We start from the raw sequence: 17805 nt of genomic DNA on the forward strand, positions 1-17805 counted from the left end.
TGGTTTTCTTTTTTAAAATTCCCCTGGCTATTCGGGGTCTTTTCTGATTCCACACAAATCTTAAAATAATTTGTTCTAACTCTCTGAAGAAAGTCCATGGTATTTTGATAGGGATTGCATTAAACATGTATATTGCCCTGGGTAACATTGACATTTTCACAATATTAATTCTGCCAATCCATGAGCATGGAATATTTTTACATCTCTTTGTGTCTTCCTCAATTTCTTTCAGAAGTGTTCTATAGTTTTGAGGGTATAGATCCTTTACATCTTTGGTTAGGTTTATTCCTAGGTATCTTATGCTTTTGGGTGCAATTGTAAATGGAATTGACTCCTTAATTTCTCTTTCTTCAGTCTCATTGTTAGTGTATAGAAATGCCACTGATTTCTGGGCATTGATTTTGTATCCTGCCACGCTACCGAATTGCTGTATGAGTTCTAGCAATCTTGGGGTGGAGACTTTTGGGTTTTCTATGTAGAGTATCATGTCATCGGCGAAGAGGGAGAGTTTGACTTCTTCTTTGCCAATTTGAATGCCTTTAATGTCTTTTTGTTGTCTGATTGCTGAGGCTAGGACTTCTAGTACTATGTTGAATAGCAGTGGTGAGAGTGGACATCCCTGTCTTGTTCCTGATTTTAGGGGAAAGGCTCCTAGTGCTTCCCCGTTGAGAATATTTGCTGTGGGCTTTTCATAGATGGCTTTTAAGATGTCGAGGAATGTTCCCTCTATCCCTACACTCTGAAGAGTTTTGATCAGGAATGGATGCTGTATTTTGTCAAATGCTTTCTCTGCATCTAATGAGAGGATCATATGGTTCTTGGTTTTTCTCTTGCTGATATGATGAATCACATTGATTGTTTTACGGGTGTTGAACCAGCCTTGTGTCCCAGGGATAAATCCTACTTGGTCATGGTGAATAATTTTCTTTTTTTTTTTTTAATTTTTATTTATTTATGATAGTCACAGAGAGAGAGAGAGAGGCAGAGACACAGGCAGAGGGAGAAGCAGGCTCCATGCACCGGGAGCCCAACGTGGGATTCGATCCCGGGTCTCCAGGATCGCGCCCTGGGCCAAAGGCAGGCGCCAAACCGCTGTGCCACCCAGGGATCCCGGTGAATAATTTTCTTAATGTACTGTTGGATCCTATTGGCTAGTATCTTGTTGAGAATTTTTGCATCCATGTTCATCAGGGATATTGGTCTGTAATTCTCCTTTTTGGTAGGGTCTTTGTCTGGTTTTGGAATTAAGGTGATGCTGGCCTCATAGAACGAATTTGGAAGTACTCCATCTCTTTCTATCTTTCCAAACAGCTTTAGGAGAATAGGTATGGTTTCTTCTTTAAATGTTTGATAAAATTCCCCTGGGAAGCCATCTGGCCCTGGACTCTTGTGTCTTGGGAGGTTTTTGATGACTGCTTCAATTTCAGACAGTCTCTTCAATAAATGGTGCTGGGAAAATTGGACATCCACATGCAGAAGAATGAAACGAGACCACTCTCTTTCACCACACACAAAGATAAACTCAAAATGGATGAAAGATCTAAATGTGAGACAAGATTCCATCAAAATCCTAGAGAAGAACACAGGCAACACCCTTTTTGAACTCAGCCACAGTAACTTCTTGCAAGATACATCCACGAAGGCAAAAGAAACAAAAGCAAAAATGAACTATTGGGACTTCATCAAGATAAGAAGCTTTTGCACAGCAAAGGATACAGTCAACAAAACTAAAAGACAACCTACAGAATGGGAGAAGATATTTGCAAATGACATATCAGATAAAGGGATAGTTTCCAAGATCTATAAAGAACTTATTAAACTCAACACCAAAGAAACAAACAATCCAATCATGAAATGGGCAAAAGACATGAAGAGAAATCTCACAGAGGAAGACATAGACATGGCCAACATGCATATGAGAAAATGCTCTGCATCACTTGCCATCAGGGAAATACAAATCAAAACTACAATGAGATACCACCTCACACCAGTGAGAATGGGGAAAATTAACAAGGCAGGAAACAACAAATGTTGGAGGGGATGCGGAGAAAAGGGAACCCTCTTACACTGTTGGTGGGAATGTGAACTGGTGCAGCCACTCTGGAAAACTGTGTGGAGGTTCCTCAAACAGTTAAAAATAGACCTGCCCTACGACCCAGCAATTGCACTGTTGGGGATTTACCCCAAAGATACAGATGCAGTGAAACGCCGGGACACCTGCACCCCAATGTTTATAGCAGCAATGGCCACGATAGCCAAACTGTGGAAGGAGCCTCGGTGTCCAACGAAAGATGAATGGATAAAGAAGATGTGGTTTATGTATACAATGGAATATTACTCAGCTATTAGAAATGACAAATACCCACCATTTGCTTCAACGTGTATGGAACTGGAGGGTATTATGCTGAGTGAAGTAAGTCAGTCGGAGAAGGACAAACATTATATGTTCTCATTCATTTGGGGAATATAAATAATAGTGAAAGGGAATATAAGGGAACGGAGAAGAAATGTGTGGGAAATATCAGAAAGGGAGACAGAACGTAAAGACTGCTAACTCTGGGAAACGAACTAGGGGTGGTAGAAGGGGAGGAGGGCGGGGGGTGGGAGTGAATGGGTGATGGGCACTGGGGGTTATTCTGTATGTTAGTAAATTGAACACCAATAAAAAATTAAAAAAAAAAACTTCTCAGGATTTAACGTATAACATAGTGACTATAGTTAAAAATACCATATTGCGCACTTGTATTTGCTAAGCATAAATCTTACACTTCTTATAAAAAAAAAAGTAACTATGTGAAACAACAGATATGTGAATTAACATGATTGTGGGATTTACTTCAAAATGTATGTATATATTAAATCATCGTGTTGTATAATTTAAATATAATACAAATTTGTCAATGATATCTCAATAAAGTTGGAAAAATACTTCGATAATGTGATTAACATTATTTTTCTCTGTTACAGTAAAATAATTTTAAATTTTTTCCTTTATACTTTTCCATATCTTCCAAATTTTCTAGAATGAACATTCTTTTTAAAGATAAGTTTAAAAAAGAAAAAAGAAGAGAAAATAATGGATTTCTAAGCTTCTAACAGAAATATTTACAGATTTTCTTTTACCTAGGCTGAAGTTTATAAATCCTGAAGTTTAAAACAAAACAAACATACAAGAATAAGGAAATATATGAAAGCAATCATGATTATTACAGTCAAATTTTATATGCCTACTCTAAAAACATAGGTATTTAATAAATAAAAATTAGTTATATATACTTGTATATGCATAAACTCTACGGTTGTTGTGCCTCAGAGAAGGGATTGGAAAATTGGAAATCTCGGGTAAGAAAAAGAGACAATCTAGTACAAATTCTTTTATTTGAATTTTTTATCTGTGCATATCACATTTTTAAAAAATTAAAACACTATGTATAACAACAGTTGACACTGGTAAGTGTCCAATCCATCTAGCTAGTAATCTTTTCAATTTTAGCAAGTATTTTCCCCAAGCAATGTCTGCTTGGCAATTCATTTGGCATGTGCAGCCTAAGTTGCAAATCAGTTATTCTGTTAACTGGGTGCCTGCCAACTTGCAGGAACATGATGCCCCATCTAAGTCCATTCCTCTGCTCAAAATAAGAAGGAAATTCCTAGGGATAACACAGAAATCGGCTTGAATCAGCTCAAGCTTCAGCTTTCAGGACAATACAGCAATTGCTCTGCTCCTTTTCATCCAAGCCGGAGAATTCCACCCAACACAGTTGGGAGAATTTTCTTGTTTAATATTCTGTCCCAGTTATTTAACCACATTAACTGTCAGCTATGAGGGTTGCCTTTTGGTAGTAGGCAGATATTAAGCTATACCTCATACCTTCCTCTTTCTATTATAGCCATCCTTTTTGTCCTGGAATGTCCTCCATTACAGAGCCACCTCCTTCTTTTACAACCATCCCTCTCACCCACCTGAACTTTCTTTTATTCAGATCTCCCTTCTGCATGTGAAGATCTACTACCACATAAGATCAACAAGTTCTCTTTATGGGACTTTGGTTGCTAATAAAATGAATAATTAAATATCATTGCATTCTGTTCCCTCTCTAAATCTCTCTTTTGTTGCAATCAGAGGAAACTGTGTTTCACTTTCTTATGGACAAAGTTATCTGGTACTCTTTATGGAAGAAAACATAAGACTCACATATAAGACCCCTTGACTTCTAGAACTGACAGACAAAAGTGGAAATTGAAATGACTCAATTCTGAATCAGGCAATGGTGCAAAAGCAAGAATTCAAAATCAGGGTGATTGGTCCAGGTCTTAGATGGCAGAAAACCTGAATAATAAAGTAGGAGTCACCATATCAATAGGATGTGGACCTATAATCAAGAACATAAGCTCTAGGTGGGCCCAAGCAACCACTGTGCCCTTTGGGTAAGTTAGCCAACAGCTTTCAGCCTGAAAGACAATTCTGTAGCCCTGACCACTTGGGGTCATGCCCTGCCCTGCTCCCCCCTCACAATGACTCCATCTCCACGACTGCTCTTCCCAGAGTTCATAGGTCCAGTGTCTGAGACTGCCTTTGAGCCGGCTGTACCACAACCACAGCAGAGGCATCATTTTAGATTCATGTGTTGGAAAATCATTCAATAACCTTATAGAACCCCCATAGGGTAAAAAGCCAAACCATTATAGGTATGCACGTGGGTGTTTGTGGGAGGTGCTGGAGAGAAAGAGGAGGAACAGAGTGGGTTTATAGTGAAGATTATGAAGCAGAAGAGGCCAGGCTCTCTGCTTGCACAAGCACCTTACAAGGCTCTGGGGTGGGGTCCCGGAAATGTATTCGCCCTACGCTTTTTGTAAGATTTTTCAAAGTAAGATAAATATTCTTCCAATATCAAGATATAAATCTAAAAAGATGTTTTGAATGTTTCAGTAAGATAGGTAAGAAATGACTGACTCCTGATCTGTGCATATATGAAAGATATTTTTTATCCTTAAATTTTTAATTCGAGAACTAAGGAAGAAATAAATAAATTTCTAACACAATTATTGGAATTTGAAAAAAAATGTAGTGAGACTAAATGATTAAATCAATAGAAATCATTCAGAGAGCAAGCAGCAAATTTAACAATATTTTTTCAGATTATCTCAAAGGTGGTAATTCATTAAGAAAAAGTGGTTTCAAAACAAATGACAAATTGGCTTCTGAGTTGCTTAAAAACTGAATTGATGAAGAACAGTGAATCAAATTAACATGTCGAAAATTTTTAAATTTTTTTCCAGAACTGACATAAAATGTTGACATTGATGAAAATGATCTAAACCAATTAGGACACTATAGTGAGGATTTCGGTGACAAACTGTTAAACCAGCTAAATCAGCAATCTGTAAGATTAGTCACCACACACATATAAAACCCAAATTGCCCTAAAATTCTACAGCTTATACATGAAAAAAAACATATTAAAGATTTCTCCAAATCTGACAACTTTAACAATTTACATGACAATTATTACCTAGCTTTTCTAAATAATTTTAAAAATCAACCATCCTGGAGAAAAAAAAGTTGGAGTTATCTTTCTAATCTTTCCATAGAAAATATTGTTAATTCGGTGTCATTTAGAGAAACACAAATAATATGCAGTCAAAAGTGTAGTGAAAAGGTACTACATTGATTGGTTAGCAATATTTTGTGACTTTTAATATTTTATATTTGTGATAAATGCCAGCACAAATTTGTAATTTGTCACGATATCTTTTCTAATTTTAAATACTCACTTTGTACCTGATTGATAATATATTAGTTATATTTAATTTTGTTCTTAAAGAGGGCACCATTACTGAGTCAGTTTCAGGCCCAAGCATTAGCCAACCCCCAATCCCCCCAACCCTGCACCTGCTCTGCAGGTGACTAGAAGACTAGAAGAGGACAGGGGAATATCCACATAAGCAGCCTTGCGGATCCAAAAAAAGTCAAGGTCTTATAAAAGAGACAGAATTAAAGTCATTGTTCTTTTTTTTTTTTTTTTTAAGATGTGTTTGAGATGAGAGAGAGAGGAACATGCACTCACAAGTGCAAGAGCAGACTCAGGGTCAGCTGGCCAAGCAAGAAGAACAAGGTTGGGGAGGGGCTAGATCCCAAGACCCATGAGATCATGACCTGCACTGAAACCAAGAGTCAGATGCTTAAGAGACTGGGCCACCAAGGGATCCAAAGTCACTTTTCTTAATAAGAGGTGGATAGCAGAGACGTGTGGCTCAAAAGGTTGTACATTTTCTCTCTACTTTCTTTTTCTATTAGCGTATGTATGATCAGTAGAAGCTCTTTCTATATTCTACTCTAGATACAAAGGTTATACTCTCATCTCTATCTTGGCCAAAAATCTCAAAGGAATAGGAACCAGATTTAACTTTTCTTCTTTTCAATAGCATTCTAATTCCCTCATAGCTTCATCCCATGGACTTGAAAATTTTGGGCAAGACTGTTTTCAGGTTTGAAATAGCCTGACTTAGGACTCTCCCCTCACACCTGTCTACTCATACCCCTATGCTTTCAGCCATGTGCATCTCCCTCACTCCCTTCTTTGCTCTCCTAGCAGTCTATCAAAGGAAATGTTTACTACAACATAATGGCATCAAATCATACCAAAAGAAAAAATAAAATAACAGGATACAGAAACAGGCTGGTCTCTGAAGTACAGATTCTTCATCTGAATTTACCTTAGAATCAGGAAGATAAATCTCTCCTATAGAATACAGCAACCTTTGTTGTGAAATAAATTCCTTAGATTTTTCTATTTGACTTTTCATGATAATCTTTCCAGTAATATACTTTTAATGTTGGATGGGCTTTTCCGCTAATTTAAAATGGGCTTTTATTAAAAATAAAATGTCTTTTTCCCACTGCTGAGATGAGAAACACAGTCCTATTCAAAGTGGGGTGACTTGTTCCATTCATTGTTTTTTTCAGCTTGAAATCACCCCTAAGATATCAAATCTCCTAGTCTAACTAATAGGACCGGACTCCTCAGACCAGATTTTATTCTTTTTTTCCCATAGCAATTTCTTACCTCCACCTAATAATAACATTATAGGTGGAGGTATAATAACAATAACACTATAACATAATATAAGATAATAACAATAACACTATAATTCCTTATGAACAGAAGTATCTTACAATATAAAGATGTATGCATATTGCAGGGTACTTGCGTCTATTAGATGTAAAGAGATTTTACTCACAGAGTCTGGGTTCTAACATACTTAAGGAGAGATGCAGAAATTAAAATGCAGTCAGTTGATGAGAGAAACTTCAAAAGAGGAAAGGTCTCTGAAAGGGCCTAGAACATGACAACTGGAAGTGGCCATTGGCATCATGTCAATCAACAATCTGCCTGTTAAGTTCTGATTCTTTCTCCCCTTAGGATTTTGACTCTCACTTTGGTCTCATTATGAAAATGAAAAGTTCAACATTTTTTCTCGATAAAAGTAAAATTAGTCAATTTCAGAATTAAAAAAAAAATCAGAAATAACTAGCATTTAGGCCCAACCAGAATAATCTAATAGGGTGTGTATCCTCCTTCCACACCATACAATTTTGTTGCCTAATCTCTTCACTATTAGCCAGTTGTGAGTTCGGCTCTCCTCTTTAACAATGAGCTTCCTCGCTCAGTGCTCTAAACCAAGATCTCTCTCCTCTCTCTCCCATGTGCCTGTGTCTACCTCTAGACTCATCTCTATAACTCTTTGTTCTACATGGGCAATTTCTTCTATTCCCAAATACAAGACAGGTAAATCTGTTTATTCTACCTGTAACTATTTCTCAAAAGTTGGCCATTTTTCTTCTACCCACTGCCTCTACTCTGGACTACAGTGTCATTTTCTCCCAGTGAATTACCATGAGCAGCACCCAGTGCTCATTAGATCATGTGCCCTCCTTAATGGCCATCACCCAATTATCCCTTCCCCCATTCTCCTCCCCTCCAGCCACCCTCAGTTTGTTTCCTAGAGTTCAGCATCTCTTATGGTTTGTCTTCCTCTCAATTTTCATCTTATTTTATTTTTCCTTGCCTCATAATAGTTTGACAAGATACTCTGGCTCTACTCTCCCACCTAATCTTTAACATAGCCACAATGATCTTTTGAAAGAGAAAATCAGTTTTACCCCATTCCTCATTGATTTCCCAGTGCTATAGCCTTAGTCTGGCTAAGGCTTGTGTCCTGTTTGTGTCCTGTTTACCTCTCCAGCCTCATCTCGCTCCATACTATTGCTTACTTTATAGTTCAGTTATATTTCCCTCATTTTAATTCCTTGATTATACAATGCTGTTTTTGCCTCAGGGCCTTCACACAGGCTAAGAAAAAATAAAACACTTACTAAAGAACAACTAAAATTTTCAACCACCACATCTACCCACTTACCTGCATCTGTGCCATATACTCTACTTTCTTTTATATTACTGTGGATAAAGTATCCTGCTCTAATGGCAAGGCCACTCCTCCTCTTGTACTCTAGCTTCATTCCTCTTATCTACTCAAAGATATTACCTTAGCAGCTATCTGCATCATCAGTTTTTCCTTCTTACTATGGCATCCTTTCCACTGTCCATGAGCCCAGCCTATAACACTTCATTACAGGAGTCCAAATGAATTAAAACTGTTCCCATCAGCATACGAACTGATGCTATTAATTCTCCAACTTAAAAAAAGAAAAGAAAAGAAAAATGTGGTTCTATGTTGCCCTTTAGTTAGGCTTCATTGTCTTTTACCCTCTAAACAGAATCTCTAGGAGCACAACAAAGAGTATAGCTAACTTCCTCAAGTCCTCAAACCTTTACTTAAAGTCCCACTCTCACTGAGATCTCTTCTGGTCATTCTAAGTAAGATTCCAACCTCTCCAGACATACCATGCCCTCGTTCCTGATTTCCTTTGATGCCACCAAAATGTAAGATTCAGGAGAGCAGGGATATTTGTCTGCATCAAACAGTATTTTATCCTAGTGTCCATCTCCATGTGAGCAAGGATTCTCTCTCTCTCTTCACATTCCTGAATGCCTGGCATCCCCCCTGTGGCTCAGACTTGGCATTCCATCCTTGTGGTAAGTGAAGGAATGCATGCCCATGCCTGATAACAGCTCCAACTCTCTGGCTTCCTCTCTGCCACAGGAAACAGACATTTATAGTCTCTTAATACTTGAAAAGCCTCATTCTGCTAGTTAATTCTAACTCATAACTGCCTAGAGTTCAGGTCAGTGGTCAGCAAACATTTTCTCTAAAGGGTCAGACAGTAAACATTTTAGGCTCTGCAGGCCAGTCTCGATCTTAACTGCTCTTCAGTAGTAGTGTGTGATCCAAGAAAACTTCATTTAAAAAATAGGGGTCAATGGGATTTGACCTGTAGGCCCTACTGTGCCAACCCCTGATCTAAGTTGGTTTTTTGAATCTTAACTCATCTTCTAAGCAAAAGTGCATGGTGGGGGAAATGATACAGCTCTTCCCTGTCCAAGCATACAGGCTAAGCCCCACCACTGCCTTACAGACTCTCTGATCCTTCATAAGTGAAAATCTCACCCATTAGCCCCAACTCCCCTGAATCTCCAAGTCACTACCAGTTTATAACACAAAAATATTTTAGAAAGACAAGTAAAGCCAACAGTGAAAATGAAGAACAGCAAAAGAAATTCTACTTGAGGACATCACATGATTTTTACTTCAAAATGCCTCAAAGGGCATTACTGTTCCGTGATCCCTCCAAGGAAAGGATATTAGAATTTCTCTTCTTCTGGAGCATTATTAGAAAGATAAACTCTAGGAAGTAAAGAATGCAGATCCTTATAATTCCTTTTCAGAGATGTTTACTAAAACCCATATTTTTTAATTTTGTAGATGATATATTTCTCTCTCAGGTGGAAGGGCCTATGTCACTCAAACAATCTTTTGTTTGCTTGTGCTTACAAAATGCTGCCATGGGGATAATTTAAATGCAAATTAGAAGTCATGGAAAGACAACTTTATTTTGTTGTTGTGATGTGAGGCTAATGGAAGCAGTCAGTCATTTTCTAGGATAAAAATGTCCTTTAAATAAAAGAAATGGTACAGATGTTTCAACTAATGCCAATTTTATTTTTTGCAAATGTCATCTCATTTTTTTCTCATCAATTAATAGACTCTAATAAGGTATTACACAAAGCCATTTTTTCTAAAAATAATAATTTTCAAATTGTGAAAGCAATACTCTGGCAGTTTAATAATAGATCTTGGTATTATATGGCAATACATGTTATTTTGAACTCAGTTTTTATAGTGCTATTTTATAATGGTGAAGTTGAACTGACTTTAGGTGACCATTGCTAAGGTCAATTTTTAACATGTTTAAGATATTTCTAGGAGAGACCCTTTGTATTTGTTAAAGGTGCATTAACTTTTTCAGACCAATAAGCCAGAGACCATCTAAGCACTGAAGATATAATTTCCTAATTGGTAAATTAGGCTATATGTGTGGATGATCTACATGAAGAATCAATCTGGAGTTTTCCCAGGACCTGCTGGACCTTAGATACCTTATCATCTCCAGGTTCCTTCAAACCAGGTAATGGTTACTTAGCATAATAATGTTCCGCTTGTGTCACTGTATCTGATCACTGCAGAAGTCAGTGGCGCTTTCTTCAGAAAGATAGGAATTAGGGGCGCCTGGCAGCTCAGTTGATTAAGCATCCAACTCTTGGTTGTGGCTAAGGTTATGCTCCTGATTTCCTTTGAAATCCTTGATCTCAGGGGTCCTGAGATCAAGCCCTGCATCAGACTCTGCGCTCAGTGCAGAGTCTGCTGGAGATGTTCTTTCTCTACTGCTGCCTCTGCATCCCTTTCTCTCTCAAATAAATAAATAAAATTTAAAAAGAAAGAAAGAAAGAAAGATGGGGAGTAACTTCAGTAACTTCAGGCAGGTATCAGAGAAGGTTCATTTCTTCTGGAAGGAAAATTGCCAATGCAAGAACCTTTTTAAACTATTCCATTTGCGTTTTCTCTTAACCTAACCAGATTTTTTTTTCTGCTAGAAGAGACAGCATTGGATATGGAATTAATATTCTGAAGAATTGGGGAAATTCAAATGTCCATCCATTTTTCTCCATAATTCCACCATTAACACTGGAACAAGTGATTAAGTTAATTGTAATTATTTCCATCTCATGAAGATTTGGCCTTATTTCATCCTTTCTATTTGACTAGAACAGACTCCCTGAAGAACAGATATTTTTCTATGAAGGAAACAAATTCTGGAGCATGGAATTATAACTGAGGTTAAAAATCTGTGGATATAATTAAGATGCTCTATTAAGGTAGAAAGAAGGTAGCAAGAAGGAAAGGCATGCATGCTAGGGTTTCTGAGAATGCTGAGGTTACATGCCTATGTCCTCTCTGCAGATTGATGATAAGGATTAGGAAATCATGTCTCTCTGAAATAAGTCTTCTTAATAGGCCACATTCATGTGCATGCACATGCAAAGACACACACACGGACAAACTACAACAAAGATAAATGACTCCTAAAGGACAAGGATACCTACCTGTAAGGAAGGTTTAACTGACAGTTTCTCATCTTTTTCCTCAAAATTCTATATGAGGAACAATTCTGATAAGCTATATAAGGAAGCGTGAGAGAGAAGTATGCTCCCATATCCAAAGGGCAGGCTTTCTCATTAAACTAACAACAGAGTTAATTTTCCTTCAGAGAAAACTTTTTTTTTTAAAAGAGAAAGAGAGAGAAATTAAAATAAACTAGTAGTTATAGAGGAAGAATATTCTCCAGAGAGAAAAGACATGCAGTTTGTAATTTCATGCACTTAATTAATGCAGTGCAAACCACTCTCATTAGGAGTCCATTTTAAGCCTACCAGCTTGAACAGCCAAAAGGGAATAATTACAATGAAACCCTGTCCTTGTCTCCTTACTGAGAGTTTCACAAACTCCGCCAGGAACATCTTGAGAGATTCTTCTTTCCACTACCCTCCTTTTTGTTAACCTTTTATGTAAAACCAATGCACTGAAATGAAAACTCAATTTTCCCTTTTGGTTCCTCTCTACTAACTTTTACTACTGATTTTACAATGAAAGTCCTGAAAAACTCAGAGAACTTCCCATATGTTAGTTTCTGGAGTGGTAAAGCCTTATAATAAATTCATTAAGGCTTGCGTATGTGTCGGGGTTCTGTGTTGCAAACAATAGAAATCAATACTGATTAATTTTAACAGGAAAAGAAATTCATCAGATGCATATAGAAGTCAGAATGGACAGGGAGCTTGAAGGACCAGACATGAGCAGGATCTGGGTGGGTAATGAACCGCCAGAATGTAATCACACCATTAGTCTCCCTAGAATCCTGCTACTCACCAGCTCAACACACTGCTGGTCACACTGTCGGCAGCCACAGCCACCATACCTCTAACTTTTCCACTCAGTAGTGCCACATGTCTTGATGGGTCTAAGCCATTCCCTTAAGAATCAAAGTCATGGTAGAAGTAACAGATCGACCACACTGAGATCTAACTGCCAAAGAGGTGTGCAGTGGGAATATCTGCCCTCTATAGCTTCCCTGTGGAAGACTAGGCCCTGTCTCCTACTTACTCTGAGACTCCATCCAAAGAGAAGGGTACTGGATACTGACCAAACCAGTTTTTTATTCCAGAATCTTCCTTAAGTTCTCATCCCCTTGTCTATCCCCAGGTTAACATTCTCAAGCAATGGGGTGACAGTAATATAAGTTTAAAAAACAAAAACAAAAACAAAAACAGAGAATACAGAGCATCTCTCATTGTAATGTCTGTCTGAATGAGTATAAACCTAGCATCTTAGTCCATTCAGGCTGTTATAACAAAATACCATAAACTGAGTGACTTATGAAGAATAGAAATTTATTTTCACAGTCCTGTAGTTTGGGAAATCCAAGATCAAAGCATTAGCATATCTGTTGTCTTCTGAGAGCCCACCTCCTGCTCCACAGATGGCTTTCTTGCTTAGTCGAAGGGGTGAGGGATCTCTCTGGGGGCTCTTTTATAAGAGCACTAAATCCATTCATGAGGGCTCTACCTTCATGATCTTATCATCTCCCACAAAGACCCCATATCCTAATACTATCCCTGTGGGGGTTACAATTTCAAAATATGAACTTGAGGTGTAGAGTACAAACATTTAGATCACAGTAGGTAGGTTAACTAAGAAAGAAGGTAGAAAGGACTAAAACCAAAATATTTTCCTGTCCCAGTGCTTAAGTTTGGGGTCAAAGCTTAAGTGCCTACTTTAGTGCTAAACAAATGCCGGGACCAGGGGATCCCTAGGTGGCTCAGCAGTTTGGTGCCTGACTTCAGCCCAGGGCATGATCCTGGAGTCCCAGGATCGAGTCCCACGTCAGGCTCCTTATACGGAGCCTGCTTCTCCCTCTGCCTCTCTGCCTCTCTCTCTCTCTCTCTCTGTGTGTCTCTCATGAATAAATGAATAAAATATTAAAAAAAAAATACTGGGACCAGATAAAACAACTTAGGTACTTGTTCCAGGGAATGCTTATTCCTAGAAAGACTATAAAACAAAGAAAATACCTTATTTAACAAAATTGATAGTTTATGCATCAGAACCTGCTTTAAGACCCCCACTTTTCTGCAAGAATCCATTAAGCCAAAGCTATCAGATCTTTATTCTTTTTAATATTTTACTTTATTTATTTGAGAGAAAGAGACAGCATGAGCAGGGTGAGGTGGTGCAGGAAAGGATGAGTAGAGGGAGAGAGGGAGAGAATTTTCAAGCAGACTCCCCGCTGAACACGGAGCCCAATTTGGACTTGATCCCATGACTCTGAAATCATGACCTGACACAAAACCAAAGTTGGATGCTTAATAAAATGAGCCACTCAAGTGCCCCAAGCTATTAGGTCTTTAAATCAGGTGCAATCCCAACCATTTCTCCACCTACCAAGACCAGGCTGTAAGAATCTATGAACATCCTTTCTTTACTTCCTCTTTCTGAAATATTTCTAAGTTTAAAGGAAGTATTCTTTATTCCAATGAGACTAATCTTAGTTTTTCTTAACCAATAGATTTTTCTGGTGATCTTTTTGGGGACTTACCTGCAAACAGAGACAAGCTTACATAAAATGATCAAGAGAACCCTGAAAGACCCCAGTATTCCTCCTCCACATATTTGCCAAAAATACCTAGTGAATTACAGTTAAGAAACAAAATACCAAGAATTTTATTTTTATCTATTCAAAATATACTGTCAGCACCTAAAATAGTATCTATCATATACCAAAGGATCAATAAACATTTGGATGAATGAAACTGCAAATAATCATGAATGCAATTTTAAGGTAATTTTACTGAATAGATAAAAATATATTTTTAAGAGAAATCAATATGAGAGAAAAAATAACTACAATCCTGTTACTTGAAAAAATGTAATTACTTTCATGTTACTTTCCCATCCTTAGCTACATGCAGGCATCTATTTTGCAGTGCTATAACTTTAACACAAATGTACTTGTGTATTTTGCTTTTCTTTTCAAAAGGCCCCAAGCACTTCCATGGTACCATATAGTTCTCATAATGATCATCTTAATGACAAGATAATGGTCCATGAATGTGAATTTTCATTACCATCCATTCACTGTTTTTGCCAACTGCAAATAATGACTTTCACTTACAAAGCAGTTTTATAAAAACACTAAATAAACCTAAAATCATTAGCCCTCACTTCAGATTATTCAGTAGATACTGAATAAAATACACCAGAAGTTATAAACCAAGATGAGATAATGTGGGTTCCAGTCTTTGTTACAGTTATCCTCTGAAAATCAATTAACTTTTATATTTCTTCTTAAGACAAATGGAGCACTCTCTGCTTGGATCTCTACATAGTAAAATACCCTTTGCTAAGGCATTTTATAAATATGATATACTCCACAATTGCTAAATTCTAGTCACAAGTACTATTTCAGATGGTGAGGATAAAAACAGGGAAAATGACCTTCACTAGGTCACAGAACAGAACAAAATGAAATTGTGTTTGTAGAGGCCTCATACCAGGATTTTTAATCCCAGGTCTTAACCATACAGCTTTATCAAGCAGATTTAAGTTAATATTATCATCAACACAGTTTTCTAGAAGATAAAATCTGGAAATAATATGTAATATCCAAGTTAAGGGAAAAACACATGTGCCTTTCTGGTGTTTCACTTTACTTTAGTAACCCAATTTACTGAAGAAAGGTTTCTACAAATACTATTTGTCTACATCAAATTCAATTTCACTCTAGATTCCACTGCTACAATTAGCAGCATGATGAACTGGAATAACACTTGAATCCCAGCAGTAGTATTTAAGAATAGTTAAGAAAGCAGTATTGAGACAATGATCATTTCTGATAAAGGAAATTCTCAAGAGAAAAACCCAAATGCTAATCCAAAATACCTAAGTTGTTCTTATAACTGGCAAAACAATTAGAGTTAAATATAAAAAACTCAACTGTTTAAAATAGAATAATACTGACTGAAAAGATAATGCACATTTAAAAAAATAAGATCCTTCACCATATTCCAGAGCCTATAATAAATCTAGGGCACAGCTGAATACCATAAAAGATGCAAAATTCTCCAAACACCACAAGCTGCTGCTATTTCCAAAAGATGAAAGTCCTGAGAAACAGAACGCCATTGTGAACCTACTTATTTGGAGTAGAACAACCCCCACGGCCTTCCTAAAAGACTCAGTAACTATGCTACACTTCCCCTTCCCTGAATCTCTGTCAAAGGACAGCTGGACAGATTCCTGAAAATGTTCTGGAATTCATCTATAATAATCACACCTCAGAGAAATACCTGAGATAGAAACTCTTCCTCTCCTCTGTGTTCTTCCAGTTCACTATCCTCACATTGCTCTGTGATTTCTCTCCCCTGTCCAAACCCCCACTCTTGTTATTCCTAACATCTCCAATTTTTTCTAGAAATCTCTTTCCATGGTAAGCAGACTTCCATTCATCACAGGTACCCCTGCATGCTGCCTTCCTTCAAACTTGGTCTTCACTGAGGATGTCCCTTCCCTGCAAGGCAACCAGGGAAGGGGAGGCTGCTCTTGTTCTTGGTGCCCTGTGCCCCCTCCCTGAGATGGTTTTGTGCTCTCCCAGTTATTCACATTAACTTACTAATTGTTACTCCTCCGCTCCCTTGTGAAGCCCTCTTTTGGCATCCATGCCAATCAACTCTGCTTCATCAATGACTTTTGCTAGTCTCCCTGGTCACTATGTACCATTTTTTGAAAAGCGTCCACCATTTTAGCACCTGGACATCTTGAGTCTTTATGCTTGACCTCAGTGTCCACATGGAAGAATCACCCCATGGTTAAATCTCTCAATTCCTCTACTATTTCTTTCCCACTACAACACCCTCTTCCCTAGCATCCCTCTGCATCATGAAAACATCTTATATGACCCTCAACACTCAAATCATAACATAAAACATGTTGTCCAACAAATATAACTTCCTATTCTTTCAACCTGTTCAGTTATTCTAATCTTGCCTGTTTGCCATCACAGAGGCCCCTAGAGACCTTGAACTCTTTCTATATCTGTATCTTCTTATTTCCATATCTAGTGTAGTTGCCGCAATACATTCACTCTCTCACAAATACCTTCAATTCGTTTTCCCTATTTTTCTTATTCCGTATTCTCACTTTCCAGTTTTGGATCAAATAACTGTTTGCCTTGTTGGTGCTTATACCTTGGATGCTCAGCATTACTAGAGAATATTCCAACACATGTTGGTTACAAGAAAAAGTAATGGTAATGATTATCGACTGTGCCTTCAATATGATCCACAGCTCTAAATGATCTAACTGATGCTAAAATTTTAGTTACGGGGGGTACCTGGATGGCTCAGTGGCTGAGCATTTAGCTCAGGTCATGATCGTGGGGTCCTGGGATTGAGTCCCACATCACAGAGTGCCTGCTTCTCCCTCTTCCTATGTGTCTCTGTCTCTCTGTGTGTGACTCTCATGAATCAATAATTTTTTTAAAAATCTTTAAAAAAGTATTAAGAAATAAATTTTTAGTTACTGGGATACAAACACTGCTTCCTCTTGTTCCAAGATTGTGTCCCTATTATTCTCCATGCTGAGAACCATCTCCTTTTAGGTCCCAGGTAGTGTCAGTTCCTCACAAGCCTGCTCCCCAAAGATACCCTATATTATTCTGCATGTCCTCGGTTATATTCGTACTTTACATCTAACAAATAGGATTGCAGTTGCCTGTTTTCTTGTTTGTATGCCCTACTAGTTCTAAACTCTATGACAGAAGAGACTATATTGAAGAGACTATATTGGTCTTGTTGAGCTTTCCATCTCCAGTTCATAGATCAGTATATAGCAAATAAGAGAAACCAGCTATTTATTAGATAAATGTGTAAGTGAATATATAAATATGTGATCAATGCATGAGTGTGTAGATGATTATGTTCATCAATACAACTTGTAGTTATTCTTATATCTACAAAATTTAACTCAATTCTGTAAAATATGTGGGAATATAAAATAGTTGATTTGAATTAAATCATATTAGAGAATTAAAAATAGCCAAAGTCAAATGTTAACTGGGACAAAGAACAGTTAGTAGAGGAGGAAAGATGGAGAACACTGCTGAACACTCCCCCAAAAAAGAGGGAGAAGTTCCAGAAAGTCAGTTGTGAAATATAATATTTATGTATGCTAAAATGTATATTCTAAATTTTATTTATATATTGTAAATTATATATTTTAAATTATTTATAT

General features: G+C 37.4%; 1 protein-coding gene across 26 annotated transcripts in view; it reads right to left on the reverse strand.

Annotated features, from left to right (window-relative positions):
• PDE4D (phosphodiesterase 4D) overlaps positions 1–17805 on the reverse strand; it is a 1438885-nt gene that overhangs the window by 887699 nt on the left and 533381 nt on the right. The window lies entirely within an intron of this gene.

This window comes from Canis lupus, chromosome 2, assembly GCF_003254725.2.
Source record: "Canis lupus dingo isolate Sandy chromosome 2, ASM325472v2, whole genome shotgun sequence".
In the NCBI taxonomy this organism is placed as follows: Eukaryota; Metazoa; Chordata; class Mammalia; order Carnivora; family Canidae; genus Canis; species Canis lupus.